This window comes from Bidens hawaiensis, unplaced genomic scaffold (genome assembly GCF_021521415.1).
Source record: "Bidens hawaiensis isolate Kalapana, Puna unplaced genomic scaffold, B.hawaiensis_p1.1 tig00052599_1, whole genome shotgun sequence".
Lineage (NCBI taxonomy): Eukaryota > Viridiplantae > Streptophyta > Magnoliopsida > Asterales > Asteraceae > Bidens > Bidens hawaiensis.
Window position 1 is genome coordinate 92,501 of NW_027506228.1, and position 21,527 is coordinate 114,027.

General features: G+C 38.7%; 1 non-coding gene across 1 annotated transcript; it reads left to right on the forward strand.

Annotated features, from left to right (window-relative positions):
- Positions 1-2,664: 2,664 nt before the first annotated feature.
- On the forward strand, positions 2,665-2,783 carry LOC143617172 (5S ribosomal RNA). The gene has a single exon (XR_013150784.1). It is a non-coding gene; the product is annotated as a 5S ribosomal RNA (ribosomal RNA).
- Positions 2,784-21,527: the final 18,744 nt, after the last annotated feature.

Genomic DNA, 21,527 nt, shown 5'->3' on the forward strand with positions numbered 1-21,527 from the left:
ACAACCATCTTGCCTTGGCCTTGGGCGCCTTGGCATGCCTTGGCTTGCCTAGGCCGTGCCTTGGCATTGGCCATGGGCGCCTTCCTTGCCTTGACCGTGCCTTTGCCTTGGCCATGGGCACCTTGGCTTACCTTGGCCTTGGCCATGGGCATGCCTTGGCTTGCCTTGGCCGTGCCATGGCATTGGCCATGGGCTCCTTGGCTTGCCTCGGCCGTGCCTTGGAATTGGCCATGGGCTCCTTGCTTGCCTTGGCCGTGCCTTTGCCTTGGCCATGGGCGCCTTGGCTTGCCTTGGCCGTGCCATGGCATTGGCCATGGGCTCCTTGGCTTGCCATGGTCATGCCATGGCATTAGCCATGTGCGCCTTGGCTTGCCTTGGCCTTGGCCATGGGCGCTTTGGCTTGCTTTGGGCTTGGCCATGGGCGCTTTGGCTTACCTTGGCCGTGCCATGGCATTGGCCATGGGCGCCTTGGCTTGCATTTGCCGTTCCTTGGCCTTGGCCATGGGCGCTTTAGCTTGCCTTGGCCTTGGCCATGGGCATGCCTTGGCCGTGCCATGGCATTGGCCATGGACGCCTTGGCTTACATTGGCCTTGGCCATGGGCGCTTTGGCTTACCTTGGCTGTGCCATGGCATTGGCCATGGGCGCCTTGGCTGTGCATTTGCCTTGGCCATGGGCGCTTTAGCTTGCCTTGGCCATGGGCGCTTTAGCTTGCCTTGGCCTTGGCCATGGCGCTTTGGCTTGCCTTGGCCGAGCCATGGCATTGGCCATGGGCGCCTTGGCTTGCCTTGGGCATGCCTTGGCCTTGGCCATGGGCACTTTAGCTTGCCTTAGCCTTGGCCATGGGCACTTTGGCTTGCCTTGGCCGTGCCATGGCATTGGCCATGGGCACCTTGGCTTGCCTTGGTCGTGCCTTGGCCTTGGCCATGGGCACTTTGGCTTGCCTTGGCCATGGGCGCCTTGGCTTCCCTTGGTCGTGCCTTGGCCTTGGCTTGCCTTAGCCGTGCCATGGCATTGGCCATGGGCGCCTTGGCTTGCCTTGGCCGTGCCTTGGCCTTGGCCATGGGCGCTTTGGCTTGCCTTGGCTGTGCCCTGGCTTGCCTTGGCTATGGCCATGGGCATTCCTTGGATTGCCTTGGCCGTGCTATGGCATTGGCCATGGGCGTCTTGGCTTGCCTTAGCCTTGGCCGTGCCTTGGCCTTGGCCACGGGCATGCATTGGCCTTCGCCATTGGCAACGCTAGGGCAGTCTACTCGGGTCGTTGTGTGAGAAATCAAGTCGTTGGGCGAGCTTAATATGCGACATGGGGAAGGGGCCTTGATTTCTCATATGTTAAACCTCCAAAATTTTGCTTCACATCCAACCTTTCCCGGGCATGGGCGCTCAGTACCCACCCCTTCCCTATATATACATTCTGAACATTTAGCTAAGTGACAGGAACAGACATTAAAATTTTGAGGAATCAAAATTTTTCAAAACCCTATCAAACGAGCTCGATCGACATGAAATTTGGCACGAGGCGTCGGAACCCTGAAATATGAGGTTCCCAAAAAATTTTTTTGGTTTCTGCGGTCGGGACGGGCTGGTTGGCGGGCCCGGTGAGTTCGTAAGGCCTTTGTAAGGCAAGGCGTCCTAACGAGCTCGGATTGGCACGAAACTTTGTATGAGGCGTTGGGACCCCGAAATATGAGGGAGGATTGCAACAAAAAGTTTTTTTTTTCGGGTTGGGACGGGCCGGTTGCGGGTGGGCCCGCCAGGCCTTTGTAACACGGGGTGTCCAAACGGGGATGGAATGACATGTGACTTTGCGTGAGGACTCGAGACCATGAGATATGAATGTCCCAATAAAACGAGCAACTTTTCGGGCCGTGACGGGCCTGGTGGGCCCGGGCCTGTTGGCCTGTGTCCCTTGTTTTGGGTAACGGACGAATCGGCCCGAGCCCGAAGACGAGGATCAGTTTATGGCTCGCTTATCTGGTCGGGGATTGTAACTTCGTGTTTTTGGGTCAACACGTTTACCGGGGCGTGCTCGGGCCGCTAGACGTCAACAGAAGTCTCCCGAAATGGGACTTGTTACCAAGAACATTATCACAAGCGTAGGCGACATGTTACCAAGAAACGTAGATCGTGTTGTGCTCGGGCCCAAACGCGGATCGTCGCTCGACCTCAACGTTCCAGGTTACTTTCCAAAATGGGTCATGTGGAGTAATGACTTCATGTGCTCGGGGCCGTAGCAAGTTTCTCGAACAACGCTCTAACCTTACCGGGCCAGCATGCCAGGTTTACCGTTCTTTACAAGTCATTGTGGCTAGGTTACCGGGCAACATGGCCAGGTTACCGGGCAACATAGCCAGCCTGGCGGGTAACGTGCCGGGTTTCCTGGAAACATGGTCAACCTGGCAGGTACCGTGCCGGGTTACCGGGCAACATGGCCGGCTTACTGGCCAACGTGCCAGGTTTACTGTGCTTTGTAAGTCGTTGTAGCCAGCTTACCGGTCAGTTCATGACATGGTAGCAACCTTGTGTGCATCATATAATAGAACTTCATGGTTAAGCGTGCTTGGACTGGAGTAGTGCCAGGATGGGTGACCCATTGGGAGGTACTCATTTTAATTTTTTTACCTTTGGTGAAATGTATAAATGAATAAGCTAATGCTCCTATATCGGTTGCGATCATACCAGCACTAATGCACCGGATCCCATCAGAACTCCGCAGTTAAGCGTGCTTCGGCGAGAGTAGTACTAAGATGGGTGACCCCCTGCGAAGTCCTCGTGTTGCAACCCATTTTTTCAACTTCTTATGTTTTCTGCATGGATCCTATGGCATCCATACAATGCCTTTAACTTGCAGAAATTCCAACATCAGTGCCATTCACCAACATTCAAGACACTGGCCATTTATTTAACTTGGTGCATTCTCTAGCCATGTCAGTACATTGCTTAAATTCCAACACTTGTATGAATTTCATGTGTGTTTATATACAGCCTCTTTGACTTATTGGGTTCTAGGTTGGGTGTAAAATTGAGTTGGTGTTGTTTGAGTTAGACTAGTTGGTTGTAGTTTTGCTTTTGTTGGATTATAGTTGTACTTGGGGTTGGAGCATTTTGAGTTAGGTTGGACAAGTACATGGGTTGGAGTTATGCCTTTGTTGGATTGGAGTTGTACTTTGGGGTTGGATTGTTTTTGAGTTGGGTTGGACGAGTACATGGGTTGGAGTTACGCCTTTGTTGGATTGGAGTTGTACTTTGGGGTTTGAGTGTTTTTGAGTTAGGTTGGACAAGTACATGGGTTGGAGTTATGCCTCGGTCGGATTGGATTTGCGCTTGGGGTTGGAGTGTTTTGAGTTGGGTTGGAATACTACATGGGTTGGATTGGAGTTCGGCTTGGGTTGGAGTTATCTTAGTCTGGTTAGACCCTTACACTGGGTTGGAGTTGCTTGAGTTGGGGTGGACAAGCACATGTTGGAGTAACAGATGGGTTGGAGTTGATTGAGTTGGGGTGGACAAGTACTTGCTTGAGTAACACATGGGTTGGAGTTTCTTGCGTTGGGATGGACAAGTACCTGCTCAAGTAACAAATGGGTTGGAGTTTCTTGGTTGGGGTGGACAAGTACTTGTTCATGTAACACAAGGGTTGGAGTTGCTTGAGTTGGGGTGGACAAGTACCGGTTCCAGTAACATATGGTTTAGAATTGCATGAGTTGGTTTGAACTAGTACCTGGGGTTGGAGTAATAGATGGGTTGGAGTAATGCTTCAATTGGATTGGAGTTGTGGGTGGGACAAGTACTTGGGTTGTGCTCGAATTGGATTGGAGTTGAGTTTGGGATTGGTTATAACTTTGGGGGGAGGGACGAATCTGAGCGACGCAGGGCTGAATCTCAGTGGATCGTGGCAGCAAGGCCACTCTGCCACTTACAATACCCCGTCACGTATTTAATAATAATAAAATAACAACTTAATCAGAACCCCTACCTTTCACGGGTATGTGGAGTTAAATTCCTATGAATGATAGAGCGGCACTGCCACTTTATATCGCGTACTATAGCTTAGAATGTCAGAGCTTGGCACGTTCCACGAGGACGGCTCGCAAATTGATGCTTAAGTATGTGTTAAAGTGTGTGAAAATGTTTGTTGAGGTGTGTTAGGAAGTGCCGATCACCCCCCCCCCTTTTATAGCTGAAATTGGGATCCATCGCGTAGCGCGATGGTCCCTTTTCTTAAGCCATCGCATAGCGCGATGTCAGAGAATGACGCGTGGCATGATGACTCAACCCTATCGTCTGCCACGTTCTCATTCTGTCGCGACACGTGTTGCTGTGTCATCATAGACCATCGCGTTGCGCGATGGCCTTGTTCTTGGGCTCATCGCGTAGCACGATGGGCTTCAGAATTCAGATTTTTATTTTTTAGTCCCTCGTCTTTGATCACTTGCCACTTCTTTATCATACTTCCATTTTCCAAAAATACTAAAGCGGCCTTATGCGGCGATGCGAGCGTGTGAAGTGCAAAGTGCACCATCAAAACGCCACATTACCCCCATTGCCCGAGTCCGAGTCCGTGCGTGTGCGCGTCAGGTGCTTCGCACCCTCCGCTTGGACTATGGAGGGTGGTTAGTCACATTAAAAAATTTCTATGAAAATTGCTTTCTTATAAAGAGCTTCCATTTCATTACTTGTTTCCATATGGGATGAAACTTTTCTTCCTTGTTTATACCCATGGGAAATACTTCCCATTTTTTCCATCTTTCCATGTGGGATGGGTTTTCTTACTTTCTTAACATGAAATGTTTATTTTTCTTATTTCAATTTTCTCATGACTTATCTTGAGAATATTTTTAATCCTTCAACTTTCAAAGTTGACAACTTTAGTCTAAAATAAATATGAGTTTTTCCTAGAGGTTACATCCTTCCCACGTTGGGATGAATCTCGTCCTCGAGATTCGCTTGTCTTAGGTTTGGATGTTCTTACTTTGTTAATCTGTGATTAGATTCTATCTAATCTGATTCTCTCATTTAAATACCATTGCAAAATGATGAGAATTTTCAGACCTATCGCTAACTTTACATCTCGATTGATGTAATCAGTCAATAGTTCAGAATATCATAAGTAATTGTAAATTGCTAAGCATAGTGGCCAGTTGTATTTAATTATTTACCTTACCTTTTGTATCCTAAACATTTATTAATGTTAGCTCTGTTGCTTCTTGTATTCGATCTGTTGAATCAATTTCATCTCTTGATCCCAATCATTTGTTTCCCTTGTATCGTAACAGTACCTATGTACTTTTGAGCAATCATATCTGATATGCTATACAATCATATCTCTTTGAACATTGTCGAGTTCTTTTCACTTTTTGATCAATCCCTGTTGATTATTCCATTAATAGTATTTTTCGAATATATTGCAATCGAGCAGAGATTTCTTTCAATAATATGCTATCTTTGCATATTTTGATATCTCGTGACACCAGTGATATTCAGAATCCTTTCCCTCAGTACACTATTAACCTGTATTTGTAATAGGCTTGCATAAGTATCTAGATAATTTTTCTTGATTAATTAGTAGACTTTAAGTCTATTTCAGTACAGAAAACTCGTGGCAGCAGACTCATGGTCTGATAAGCAAACTTTTAAGTTTGATTTAGTTCAGCAGACTCTTAGTTTGATCAGTAGACTTTAAGTCAGTTTCAGTTTAGCAGATTCTTAAGTTTGGCCTAACCTTTATAGAGTTTTATAGTCATTTTATATTTACATATGATGTTTAATATGGCACGTCTTGGCCTAATAAAGATAGCCCATCCAATTGGATGAATCTGTCAGATGATAAATTAAATCAGCATGTTATCGGTTTAGAATGTTAGCTTTAAATTCAGATACTCGATTGTATTTGCTTTCTAGAAATACTGAATATAAGCATTCTTGTGTATTAACAAGATCTATATGCTAATATATTATATAGAACAGAGGCAATTGATTACCCTTTTTCAATTTACAAAGTTTCTCGTTTCAGCACGAGTTACAACTAATGTACAAGGGTTAACTAATATATCTGACATTCTATATGTTTGATCTTTGACATTATTGCTTGTCAGATATTTCTGGCTTCTTCTGACATTAGTGTCAGTCTTGATTAGCTTTTCTTTTCGGGCAATTTGTTTTGAAGTGGCCCGTTTCTCCACATATAAAACATACTCCTGATTTCTTTCGGCATTCTTGTATGGTGTGTCCTTCTCTATTGTAGTATGCGCACTTATCTGTGCCTTCTCGTCGACATTTTCCAGAATGTTTTCTTCCACAAGTTTTATAAGTGGATTTTGAAGTATTTCCTTCTTTTTCCATTTTTTCGAAATCTTTTGGTTTCTTGGTTTCTTTTTCTTCTTCTTGATTTTTTTATCATACTATTGATCAAGTATCCCGCTACTTCCATGGCCGACTCAATTGTTTGCGACATATTAGCTCTTACCAAGTCTCTTATTTCTCTTGCTAACACATATATATAACGAGTTATCTTATTATATTCTGGTGTAACCAGATGCGGAACCAATCGACAATATTCAAGGAATTTAGTATTATATTCCCTGAGATTTGTTCCAATAACCTTGTGATTCCATAACTTGGTTTGAATCCGATCCATGTCGTGAAGTGGACAGTATTTCTTTATAACGAGATCTTTAAATTATTCCCAACTTAGATTGTACATTGTTTCTCGTCCCTTACCAAATTAGGGTATTCCGCCATTCAAGAGCTTCTCCCTTGAACATTTGAGATGAATATTGAATAGCTTCTTCATTTGTACATTTGCTAATGTAAACAATTGCCTCTTGTTCTTCTAGCCATTTTAAAGCGGCTATAGCATCCTTGTCTCCATGAAATTCCTTAGGTTTGTAAGCTTGGAAATTTTTAAAGTTGCATCCCATTTGAAGTTTTAACTTCTTTCGAGGTTTGTCTTTTAAATCATTGTCAGATGCAGAGCTCTCATAGGCTTCTCCCTTTCTTAAATGAACAGATTTACTTTGGCTTTTCTTGTTTTATTGGCTTTGGTTGATTGAATTGTCTTTGATATCTTCTTGTATCATTTTCTGGATTTCATCTTTATACTGGGCGGGAAGTTCCTTGTTTTCATTGTTAACATTCTCTCCGTTTCCAACTTTATTGGAAGGATTGTTCTGAGAGTTTGCACTTCCTTCTCTTGACATACTACAATAATATTTTTAAATATAAGTTCAACATTCGAGGAATTCAAAACATATCTTTTATTTATATTATTGTAGTTTACAGAAGTGCACAACATTATTATTAGCTACACTTGTTACAGTTCTTATTATTTATTTCTTCCAGCGGACAATCAATTTCTTGATTTTGCTGTCCTTTTTGGTATTTTAGTTGTTTCCTTTTCTTTTCCTTTTTCTTTTTCCTTCTCTTCTTCCATTTCCATTTCATTGAGCATTGCTTCAGCTATTCTTGTAACATCGACTCCATAACATGTAGAGTCATCTCTGATGTACATTACTTCATAATCTGTGCTCCGGCGTTCACTTTGAGGATGGGCAAAGTAAGGATCTTGATTTAGTGGATAATTGAAATATTCCTGCCCCTTAGGATTTTTATTCTGATCGGTCATTAATCCTTTTCCCTTTGACTTTATTGATTTCTGGGATCTACTTGATGTTGTTCCCTGCACATCTTGACTCCGAATGATATTGGTTAGTGGAACGTTGGAATCGAAGTAATCTGAATTTTCCTCCATTGAGGTCTAATACGAGTCTTCACTACTAGATATAGGGATTGGAAGTAAGGTTGTACCTATACTCCTTTTTCCTTTACCTAACGGAGGTTGAAATGATCCTTGGCTGGATTGACGGTCAGACATCTGTACGATGTTAGATTGGGAACCAGATTGTGTTCCTATCATATCCATAATAATTTATTTTTCTGTAATTGCATTTTAGATACTTTTAATCAAGTACCTATTTTGTTTAAACCAGTATCTGTGTAGGATTAAATCCTATCCGTATTATATTTAATCATTCATTTGATATTTTCAATTGAATATCAATATTTTAAGTATACCTAATTCACTAAGACCGATGGCTCTGATACCCACCTGTCACACCCTGATTTTAGGGCCTAGGTGCAACGTCCCGGGTTGGTACATATTTTCAAAATATATCAGAGTTGCGGGTTATTAGCGAAAGTCTTTGAAATATAATATTCATTTATAAAATGTCGGGTCGAAATACCGGTTTGATATTTTAAATACATGTAACACCTCGGCCCGAAAGGGCTGACGTGTCACAATACACATGGTTTCTATACAAAAGTCACAATTTTTATTTATTTACTAGTCAAAGTCACAATACATTAAACAAGACAAACTTAAGGCTAATTTACAAACTAACATGTTTAAAAGATATTTTATTAGGACCCTGATGCTTTATTCTTCTTTCTTAACCTCGCCCAAAGTAACCCGTGTACCTTTATAAAATTAAATAACAACGGAATGAGCCGAATGCTAAGTATGAAATAATAAGCTCAAACGATAAAGGATTTAATGGGACGTCATTTAGATGGAACTTATAATAAATGATACGATGCAAAGTAATCTTATTAAATAAATTCAATCGTATCATACGGATGTATCCATGAGTGAAACATAAAACGTGATAATATACAGGTAGCTACTCCTGCATATTGATCACACGAGATGGCGACTTGGCATACCCACAATCCATCTCCTTAATATTAATCCTAGGACCGATCCATACGCCTCCTAATAGTCATATGTACCACTTGTACTTAAGAGACGCCGTGAACTGATCTCACCGTCACGGGTGGTGCACATGCTGTCGATGCCGCAACAACATGCTTGTGGGACACTCCACGAGAAGCGGCACTCAGGGTATCGGAATACAAATGATCTTATTCGTATAACTCATAGCAAATATTTTATCGTAACATATATCGGAACATGCGATAATGAGTACAACTAACATAATTCTATCGCATGACGCCAAACTATATCATAGTCAGAATAGAAATTCAATGGAAAGTCAACTGAATCGATATTTTAAAGATGCGGGGAATTTCCAATGTATATGAAAATAATAGGCTTATAACAATTGAATATAAACTTTTCATGTGAACATAAATGAGTCTATTTCCTTTTATTAATTTTGATAAAGTAATTATTACAAACAATCTATGGGTCTTGTTAAAGTATCAAATGAAATTAGAAAGTATGGTTGTCGAACTCCTTGCATGAGTTTGATGAGTTTTTGAGTTTGCTAATTAAACTAGGTTTCTATTATTTTATTATTATTATTATTATTATTATTATTATTATTATTATTATTATTATTATTTTATTATTATTTTTTTAACATACTAAGAAATATTATATTAAAGTTACCCTTGCTTCGTCTTCTTCAACACTTTGCCGGTAAGCGAGCAAGTTGATCGTAAAACTGTTTTGAGTTCTACGAGAGTTCCTGAACGTGACGAAGTGACCGAATATTACCAATTAATAAGTTGAAGATAGTTAAAGGTAGTTTACAAGGTGGTGTTACCTTACTTTTAAGTTTAAGGACGGTAGTAATAAAAATAAAGTTTGTCGGTTGATGCCGGTTCCGCTGTGATGTCGCATGATGGTTCAAAGGTGGTGGGGGTTGGCTATGGTGTAAAGATGGTGAATCAAGGGTATTGTTTCGTTGTTTGGGTTCATATCGATTTGTCGGAAAGAACAGGTTGGTTGGAAACTTGTCTTGATTTCTATATGATGCTTTTGAATATTCAAGCTTCACAATTTGTCACACACCATAGAGATAAGTACTACATGTACCAATTTGTGATGTGGGTGGGTTTGTTTAGGTTCGTCGGAAAAGTGAACCTTTACCGGAATTTAGTATCGGAAGGTGTAAACTTGCATTGGGGGGGGGGGGGGAGGTGGGGGGTGTGAGGGTGTGAATTTTCAAAGTTTCAATGCTTGTATTTAAAATCAATTTACTTTGCCATTAAGATAGAGATATGGATGAAGTATTTTACCTTCACACACTGAAATTATCTTAGCCCTGCTTGCGGTGCACACATATGATGTATATATGTGTGAATCCTCGGGTGGGCAAAAGTGAAATTGCACTAATTTTGACGTTATTTTACTAATCTCGTGAAAATAACGTTAAAAGTGACGGACGGTTAATCAGGCATCATGTAGTGGCGTTGATAGCTGAAAGATAAGTGTACATGCACCGATCAGCCGGTGTCCCGATGATTGAGTGCTATGTGCCTTATGTCCAAGGCTTGATGCAAAACTACTATCGAGCCGGGGGTCTCACCAGAAGCAGCCTCTCTATCCCTATGGGGTAGAGGTAAGGCTGCCTACATCTTACCCTCCTCAGACCCTACCATAGCTTTGCTATTGGTGGGATGTACTGAGTACGATGATGATGATGACACTGAAATTATCTATTTTTCTTTACTTCTATCCAAATCTTAACTTCTTGTCTTATCTATTTGTTTCTTTCATTTTTTTACTACGTATTACTCTTTTTCTTTTATTATATAGTTTATCTCATAATTTATTTTAAATACAGAATTTAGTTGACGTTTTTTTTTCCGTCAGTTTTATTTTATACACCACCATAATGAATTTATTTTAGAAGTCATTTAGTTATTCAGTTTTATTAATTTTAACAATGTTTATTTTAAAATATATATTAAGTTAAAAATGATTTTTAACATATTGGTTTACAATACTAGTCTTTTGAAAATATAATTCACTAATAATATTCTAGATAAAATATCTGAGCCATTAGATCATCTCTAATAACTATGTCTCCAATCTTCTATCAGTCTTGCTTGTCAGTTCTAATCTTTATAGTTTCCCTAAAATGTGGGGGGAATATACGTCAGCACACAGCCGGTCAACAACGCTGACTCAGTATCATTACCGGTGTGTAAACAACAATAATACCTTGTGACAATACTCATTAGGCACCCAACTCAAGTGGGTTTAAATTACCCTAAGTTCATGTACAATTTATCATATACACAATATCATTTCCTTGAACTGTCCGTAGACTTCCAGAGGCATGTTAGATGACATGCATGGCCTCGGGGAACTCTGAGTTACCATGTATGAATGGATCCAGACACAAGTATACTCTTAATCTTAGTAAACCCGTTTTTTATTAATATAACACAAAGTTTTAAGGATTCGTAAATCCCATGCAAACAGTTCAGACTCTATATGGAGTTAAATGCCTATGACTGATCGAGCGGCACTGCTACTCTATATCGCGTAATAGATCTTAGAATGTCTGAGCTTGGCACGTTCCACGAGGACGGCACACAAATCGATGCTTAAGTATGTGTAAAAGTGTGTGAAAATGTGTGTTGAGGTGTGAGTTAGGAAGTGTCGATCACCCCCCCCCCCTTTTATAGCTGAAATTGGGATCCATCGCATAGCGCGATGGTCCCTTCTCTTAAGCCATCGCGTAGCGCGATGTCAGAGAATGACGCATGGCAAGATGACTCAGCCCTAGCGTCTGCCACGTGTCATTCTATCGCGACAGGTGTTGCTGCGTCATCATAGACCATCGCGTAGCGCGATACCCTTGTTCTTAGACTCATCGCGTAGCGCGATTGGCAATTCAGATTTTTATTTTTTAGTCTCTCGTCTTTGATAACTTGCCACTTCTTGATCATACTTCCATTTCCAAAAATACTTAAGCGGCCCTTAGGCGGCGATGCGAGCGTGCGAAGTACAAAGTGCGCCATCAAAACTTCACATTACGCCCATCGCCCGAGTCCGAGTCCGTGCGCGTAGGGTGCTTCGCACCCTCCGCTAGGACTATGGAGAGTGGTTAGTCAGATTAAAACATTTCTATGGAAACTTGCTCACTTATAAAGAGCTTCCATTTGTTTATTTGTTTCCATGTGGGATGAAACTCTTCTTCCTCATTTATACCCATGGGAAATACTTCCCTTTTTTTCCATCTTTCCAAGTGGGATGGGTTTTCTTACTTTCTTAACATGAAATGTTTATTTTTCTTATTTCATTTTTCTCATGACTTATCTTGAGAATATTTTTAATTCATCAACTTTCAAAGATGACAACTTTAGTCCAAAATAAATATGGGTTTTTCCTAGATATTACATCCTCCCCACCTTGGGATGAATCTTGTCCTCGAGATTCGCTTGTCTTAGGTTTGGATGTTCTTACTTTGTTAATCTGTGATTAGATTCTATCTAATCTAATTCTCGCGTTTAACTATCATTGCAGAATGATGAAAATTTTCAGACCTGTTGCTAACTTTACATCTCGATTGATGTAATCAGTCAATAGTTCAGAATATCATAAGTAATTGTAAATTGTTAAGCACAGTGACCAGTTGTGTTTAATTATTTACCTTACCTTTTGTATTCTAAACATTTATTAATGTTAGCTCTGTTGCTTCTTGTATTCGATCTGTTGAATCAATTTCATCTCTTGATCCCAATCATTTGTTTCCCTTGTATCGTAACAGTACCTTTGCACTTTCGAAAAATCATATCTGATATGCTATACAATCATATCTCTTAGAACATTCTCGAGTTCTTTAGACTTTTTGATCAATCCCTGTTGGTTATTCCATTAATAGTATTTTTCGAATATCTTGCAATCGAGCAAAGATTTCTTTCAATGATATGCTATCTTTGCATATTTTGATATCTTGTGACATGAGTGATATTCAGAATCCTTTCCCTTAGTACACTATTAACCTATATTTGTAATTGGCTTGCATAAGTATCTAGATGATTTTTCTTGATTAATCAGTAGACTTTAAGTCTATTTCAGTTAAGAAAACTCGTGGCAGTAGACTCATGGTCTGATAAGCAAACTTTTAAGTTTGATTTAGTTCAGTAGACTCTTGGTCTGATTAGCAGACTTTAAGTCTGTTTCATTTTAATAGATTCTTAGGTTTGGCCTAACCTTTATAGAGTTTTATAGTCATTTTATATTTACATATGATGTTTAATATGGCACGTCTTGGCCTAATAAAGATAGTACATCCAACCGGATGAATCTGTCAGATGATAAATTAAATCAGCATGTATTAGTTTTGAATGTTAGCTTTAAATTCAGATATTCGATTGTCTTTCCTTTATAGAAATACGGAATATGAGCAGTTTTGTGTATTAACAAGATCTATATGCTAATATATTATTTAGAACAGAGGGAATCAATTACCCTTTTTCAGTTTACAAAGTTTCTCGATTCAGCATGAGTTACAACTAATGTACAGGAGTTAACTAATATATTTGACATTCTATATGTTTGATCTTTGACTTGAATGCTTGTCAGGTATTTCTGGTTTCTACTGACATTAGTGTCAGTGTTGATTAGCTTTTCTTTGAGGGTAATTTGTTTTGAAGTGGCCCGTTTCTCCACATATGAAACATACTCTTGATTTCTTTCGGCATTCTTGTATGGTGTGACCATCTCTATTGCACTATGCACACTTATCTGTGCCTTCTCATTGATATTTTCTAGAATGTTTTCTTCCACAAATTTTATAAGTGGATTTTGAAGTATTTCCTTCTTTTTCCATTTTTTTGAAATCTTTTGGTTTCTTGGTTTCTTTTTCTTCTTTCTTTTCTTCTTCTTAATTTCTTATCAAACTATTGATCAAGTATCCGGCTACTTCCATGGCCGACTCAATTGTTTGCGGCATATTAGCTCTTACCAAGTCTCTAATTTCTCTTTGTAACCCATATATTTAGAGAGTTATCTTAATATATTCTGGAGTAACTAGATGCGGAAACAATCGGCAATATTCAAGGAATTTAGTATTATATTCCCTGAGATTTGTTTCAATAACCTTGTGATTCCATAACTTGGTTTGAATCTGATCCATCTAGTGAAGTGGACAGTATTTCTTTATAACGAGATCTTTAAATTCTTCCCAACTTAGATTGTACATTGTTTCTCGTCCCTTATTCCAAATTAGGGTATTCAACCATTCAAGAGCTTCTCCTGTGAACATTTGAGATGAGTATTGAATAGCTACTTCATTTTTACATTTTCTAATGAAAACAATTGTCTCTAGCTCTTCTAGCCATCTTAAAGAGGCTATAGCATCCTTTTCTCCGTGAACTTCCTTAGGTTTGTAAGCTTGGAAATTTTTAAAGTTGCATCCCGTTTGAAGTTTTAACTTCTTTCGAGGTTTGTCTCTTAAATCATTGTCAGATGCAAAGTTATCATATGTTTCTTCCTTTCTTGAATGAACAGATTTACTTTGGCTTTTCTTGTTTGATTGTCTTTGGTTGATTTAATTGTCCTTGATAGCTTCTTGTATCATTTTCTGGATTTCATCTTTATACTATTCTCTCCGCTTCCAACTTTATTGGAAGGATTTTTCTGAGAGTTTGCACTTCCTTCTCTTGACATACTACAATCAAATTTTTAAAAATAAGTTCAACCTTCGAGGAATTCAAAACATATATTTTACTTATATTATTGTAGTTTTCAAAAGTGCACAACATTATTATTAGCTACACTTGTTACATTTATTATTATTTATTTCTTCCAGCGGACAACCAATTTTGTTGATTTTGGTGTCCTTTTTGGTATTCCCAGTTGTTTCCTTTTCTTTTTCTTTCTCTTCTTCCATTTCCATTTCATTGAGCATTGCTTCAGCTATTCTTGTAATATCGACTCCATAACATGTTGAGTCATCTCTGATGTACATTCCTTCATAATCTATGCTCCGGCATTCACTTTGAGGATGGGCAAAGTAAGGATCTTGATTTATTGGGTAATTGAAATATTCCTGCCCCTGAGGATTTTATTTCTGATCGGTCATTATTTGTTTTCCCTTTGACTTATTGATTTATGGGATCTACTTGATCCACTTGGTCTTGTTCCCTACACATCTTGTCTTCGAATGATATGGGCCAGTGGAATGTTGGAATCGAAGTAATATGAATTTTCCTCCATTGAGGTCTGATATGAGTCTTCACTACTAGATATAGGGATTGGAAGTAAGAATGTCCCTATACATCCTTTTCCTTTACCTGACGGAGGTCGAAATGATCCTTAGTTGGATTGACGATCAGACATATGCACGATGTTAGATTGGGAATAGGATTGTGTTCCTATCTTATCTGTAACAATTTAGTTTTCCGTAATTGCATTTTAGATACTTTTAATAAAGTACCTATTTTGTTTAAACCAGTATCTGTGTAGGATTAAATCCTATCCATATCATATTTAATCATTCAGTTGATATTTTCAATTGAATATCAATATTTTCAGCATATCCTTCTTTGTAGTCAAAGCCTAGGTATAAAGTATACCTAATTCGCAAAGACTGATGGCTCTGATACCAACCTGTCACACCCCAAATTTAGGGCCTGGGTGCGACATCCCGGGTTGGTACCTGTTTTGAAAATATATCAGAGTTACGGGTTATTAACAGAAGTTTTTAAAATATATATTCATTTATAAATGTCGGGTCGAAATTCTCGTTTGATATTTCAAATACCTGTCTTTTGAAAATATAATTCATTAATAATATTCTGAATAAAATATCTGAGCCATCAAATCACCTCTAATAACTATTTCTCTAATCTTTTATTAGTCTTGCCTGTCAGTTCTATTGTTTACAGTTTCCCTGAAATGTGGGGGAAAAATATGTCAGCACACAGTCGGTGAACGATGCTGACTCTATATCAATACCAGTGTGTAAACAACAATAAAACCTTTGTGACAATACTTATTAGGCACCTAACTCAATTGGGTTAAAATTAACCTAAGTACATATACAATTGATCGTATACATAATATCATATCTATAAATAGTCCGTAGACTTCCAGAGGCGTGTTAGATGATATGCATGGCCTAGGGGAACTCCGAGTTACGATGTATGAATGGATCCGGCCACATGTATACTCTTAATCTTAGTAATCCCGTTTTTTATTATTGTAACACAAAGTTCAAGGATTCGTAAATCCCATGCAAACAGTTCAGACTTTAAAAGAGTTGTAAAAATTTAGGGCGTATTCACCTTTTATGATTGTAATCAGTTTCTGACACTGATTTCTGTATATTGATCAGTTTTGATTACTGACCCCTGTATGTAAATCTGTTACTGATCCCTGTTTCTGTTTTCAGCTTTCTGATTGATTGATTGTTATCTCCGACCTATAGTACGAGATTAACATTTGTATAAATATCTAGATCAACGATCTAGCTTTAGACCCCGTAGTCTCTTTTGTATAGCTGTAACCTTGATAATTTATTTATTTGTATAAAACATGTGGACCTTTAGTCCCTTTGTTTATTTATTAATTACATATCAGGTCTCTTCTACAAGAAGAAACATTATACCAGGTTTCTTCTTCAAGAAGAAACATTACTTTAATCATTAAGAAATACTATTTTAACTATACCCTTTGCATGTAAATGAATATGTTTTTTTTAATCATGAAGAAACAGTAATTTACTATAACCGTTGCTTATGAAAAGTTATATTATACTTAACATTGATCAAGGTTCGGGCCATATCCCTGACTATGGTCTAAGCTATTATAATTATAATAAAAGAACAACTTAATCAGAACCCCTACCTCTCACGGGTATGAGGAGTTAAATGCCTATGACTGATCGAGCGGCACTGCTACTCTATATCGCATACAAGAGCTTAGACTGTCAGAGCTTGGCACGCTCCACGAGGTCGTCACGCAAATCGAGGCTTAAGTATGTGTAAAAGTGTGTGAAAATGTATGTTGAGGTGTGAGTTAGGAAGTGCCGATCACCCCCATCTCCCCTTATAGCTGAAATTGGGATCCATCGTGTAGCGTGATGGTCCCTTTTCTTAAGGCATCGCGTAGCGCGATGTCAGAGAATGATGTGCATGATGACTCAGCCCTAGCGTCTACCATGTTCTCATTCTGTTGCGACACGTGTTGCTGCGTCATCATAGACCATCGCGTAGCACGATGGCCTTGTTCTTGGGCTCATCGCGTAACGTGACGGGCTCTAGAATTCAGATTTTTATTTTTTAGTCCCTTGTCTTTGATAACTTGCCACTTCTTGATCATACTTCCATTTTTCAAAAATACTAAAGCAGACCTTTTGCGGCGATGCGAGCGTGCGAAGTGCAAAGTGCGCCATTAAAACGCCACATTACACTCATCGCCCAAGTCCGAGTCCGTGCGTGTGTGCGTCGGGTGCTTCGCACCCTACGCTAGGACTATGGAGAGTGGTTAGTCACATTAAAAATTTTCTATGGAAACTTGCTTCCTTATAAAGAGCTTCCATTTCTTTACTTGTTTCCATGTGTGATGAAACTTTCCTTCCTTATTTATACCCATGGGAAATACTTCCATTTTTTTTTCCATCTTTCTATGTGAGATGGGTTTTCTTACTTTCTTAACATAAAATGTTTATTTTTCTTATTTCATTTTCCAAACGACTTATCTTGAGAATATTTTTAATCCTTCAACTTTCGAAGTTGACAACTTTAGTCCAAAATAAATATGGGTTTTTCCTAGATGTTACATCCTCCCCACCTTGGGATGAATCTCGTCCTTGAGATTCGCCTGTCTTATGTTTGGATGTTCTTACTTTGTTAATCTGTGATTAGATTCTATCATATCTGATATGCTATACAATCATATCTCTTTGAACATTCTCGAGTTCTTTTGACTTTTTGATCAATCCCTGTTGATTATTCCATTAATAGTATTTTTCGAATATCTTGCAATCGAGCATCGATTTTTTTCAATGATATGCTATCTTTGCATATTTTGATATCTCGTGACATCAGTGATATTCAGAATCCTTTCCCTTAGTACATTATTAACCTATATTTGTAATAGGCTTGCATAAGTATTTAGATGATTTTTCTTGATTAATCAGTAGACTTTAAGTCTATTTCAGTTAAGAAAACTCGTGGCAGCAGACACATGGTCTGATCAGCAAAATTTTAAGTTTGATTTAGTTCGGCAGACTCTTGGTCTGATCAGCAGACTTTAAGTCTGTTTAAGTTTAGCAGATTCTTAGGTTTGGCCTAACCTTTATAGAGTTTTATAGTCATTTTATATTTACATATGATGTTTAATATGGCACGTCTTGGCCTAATAAATATAACCCATCCAACTGGACGAATCTGTCAGATGATAAATTAAATCAGCATGTTAGCGGTTTAGAATGTTAACTTTAAATTCAGATACTCGATTGTCTTTCCTTTCTAGAAATACGGAATATGATCATTCTTTTGTATTAACAAGATCTAGATGCTAATATATTATTTAGAACAGAGGGAATTAATTACCCTTTTTAGTTTACAAAGTTTCTCTTTTCAGCATGAGTTACACCTAATGTACAGGAGTTAACTAATATATCAGTTTACAAAGTTGCTTGTCAGATATTTCTGGTTTCTTCTGACATTAGTGTCAGTCTTGATTAGCTTTTCTTTTCGGGCAATTTGTTTTGAAGTGGCCCGTTTCTCCACATATGAAACATACTCCTGATTTCTTTCGGCATTCTTGTACGGTGTGTCCTTCTCTACTGCAGTATGCACACTTATCTGTGCCTTCTCGTCGACATTTTCAAGAATGTTCTCTTCCACAAGTTTTACAACTGAATTTTGAAGTATTTCCTTCTATTTCCATTTTTTCGAAATCTTTTGGTTTCTTGGTTTCTTTTTCTTCTTTCTTTTCTTCTTCTTGATTTCTTATCATACTATTGATCAAGTATCCGGCAACTCTGAGTTACGATGTATGAATGGATCCAGCCACATGTATACTCTTAATCTTAGTAATCCTGTTTTTTATTATTGTAACACAAAGTTCAAGGATTCGTAAATCCCATGCAAACAGTTCAGACTTTAAAAGAGTTGTAAAAATTTAGGGCGTATTCACCTTTTATGATTGTAATCAGTTTCTGACACTAATTTCTGTATATTGATCAGTTTTGATTACCGACCCCTGTATGTAAATCTGTTTCTGTTACTGATCCCTGTTTCTGTTTTCAGCTTTCTGATTGATTGATTGTTATCTCCGACCTATAGTACGAGATTAACATTTGTATAAATATCTAGATCAACGATCTAGCTTTAGACCCCGTAGTCTCTTTTGTATAGCTGTAACCTTGATAATTTATGTATTTGTATAAAACATGTGGACCTTTAGTCCCTTTGTTTATTTATTAATTACATATCAGGTCTCTTCTACAGGAAGAAACATTATACCAGGTTTCTTCTTCAAGAAGAAACATTACTTTAATCATTAAGAAATACTATTTTAACTATACCCTTTGCATGTAAATGATTACGTTTTTTTAGTCATGAAGAAACAGTAAGTTACTATAACCTTTGCTTATGAAAAGTTATATTATACTTAACAGTGATCAAGGTTCGAGCTATACCCCTGACTATGGTCTAAGCTATTATAATAATAATAAAACAACAACTTAATCATAACCCCAACCTCTCACGGGTATGTGGAGTTAAATGCCTTTGACTGATCGAGCGGCACTGCTACTCTATATGGCGTAGTAGAGCTTAGACTGTTAGAACTTGGTACATTTCATGAGGTCGGCATGCAAAGCGAGGCTTAAGTATGTGTAAAAGTGTGTGAAAATGTGTGTTGAGGTGTGAGTTAGTATGTGTAAAAGTATTGCTTAAATTGAGATCCATCGCGTAGCGCAATGGTCCCTTCTCTAAAGCCATCGCGTAGCGCGATGTCAGACAATGACGCGTGGCATGATGACTCGGCCCTAGCGTCTGCCACGTCTCATTCTGTCATGACACGTGTTACTGCATCATCATAGGCCATCGCATAGCGCGATGGCCTTATTCTTGGGCTCATCGCGTAGCACGATGGGCTCCAGAATTCATATTTTTATTTTTTAGTCTCTCGTCTTTGATAACTTACCACCTCTTGATCATACTTCCATTTTCCAAAAATACTAAAGTGGCCCTTATGCGGCGATGCGAGCGTACGAAGTGCGCCATCAAACGCCACATTACGCTCATCGCTCGAGTCCAAGTCCGTGCGTGTGCGCGTCGGGTGCTTCGCACCCTACGCTAGGACTATGGAGAGTGGTTAGTCACATTAAAAAATTTCTATGGAAACTTGCTTCCTTATAAAGAGCTTCCATTTCTTTATTTGTTTCCATGTGGGATGAAACTTTTCTTCCTTATTTATACCCATGGGAATTACTTCCCTTTTTTTTTTCCATCTTTCCATGTGGGATGGGTTTTCTTACTTTCTTAACATGAAATGTTTATTTTACTTATTTCATTTTTCTCATGACTTATGTTGAAAATATTTTTAATCCTTCAACTTTCAAAGTAGACAACTTTAGTCCAAAATAAATATGGGTTTTTCCTTGATGTTACATCCTCCCTACCTTGGGATGAATCTCGTCCTTGAGATTCGCTTGTCTTAGGTTTGGATGTTCCTACTTTGTTAATCTGTGATTAGATTCTATCTAATCTGATTCTCGCGTTTAACTATCATTGAAGAATGATGAAAATTTTCAAACCCTGAGGCTTTTCTTTTTGATTTATTGGGTAATTGAAATATTCCTGCCCTCGAGGATTTTCTTTCTGATCGGTCATTATTCCTTTTTCCTTTGACTTGATCTTGTTCCCTGCACATCTTGTCTTCGAATGATATAGGCTTGTGGAATGTTGGAATCGAAGTAATCAGAATTTTTCTCCACTGAGGTTTGATATGAGTCTTCACTACTAGATATAGGGATTGGAAGTAAGGCTGTCCCTATACACCCTTTTCCTTTACCTGACAGAGTTCGAAATGATCCTTAGATGGATTGACGATCAGACATCTGTACGATGTTATATTGGGAATAGGATTGTGTCCCTATCTTATCCGTAACAATTTATTTTTCAGTAATTGCATTTTAGATACTTTTATCAAGTATGTATTTTGTTTAAACCAGTATCTATGTAGGATTAAATTCTATCCGTAGCATATTTAATCATTCAGTTGATATTTTTAATTGAATATCAATATTTTCAGCATATCCTTATTTCTAGTTAAAGCCTAGATATAAAGTATACCTAATTCTCTAATACCGATGGCTCTAATGCCAACCTGTCACACCCCGACTTTAGGGCCTAGGTGCGACGAGCTGGGTTGGTACCTGTTTTGAAATTATAGCAGAGTTGCGGGTTATTAGCGGAAGTCTTCAAAATATTATATTCATTTATAAAACGTGGGTCGAAATACCCATATGATATTTTATATACCTGTAACACCCGGGCCCGAACGGGTTGACGTGTCACAACAGTTTGAGCAAGAAGGTTTGGAAGCAAACCAGCAATCGCTTGGTTAACAGCAGCAACTACATTTGGATCAACTGGGGTTTCGATAGTAGCAGCTTAGTTTTGGTGAAGGTCGGTGCGAAAATTTCTACGAGGCTGAATACTATGAGGCATCTAAAAAAATTAGACTCAAGGATTAGAATTTCTAACTTAATCATACCCTCTTGTCTACCCGTACCCCACAGGTCCTAA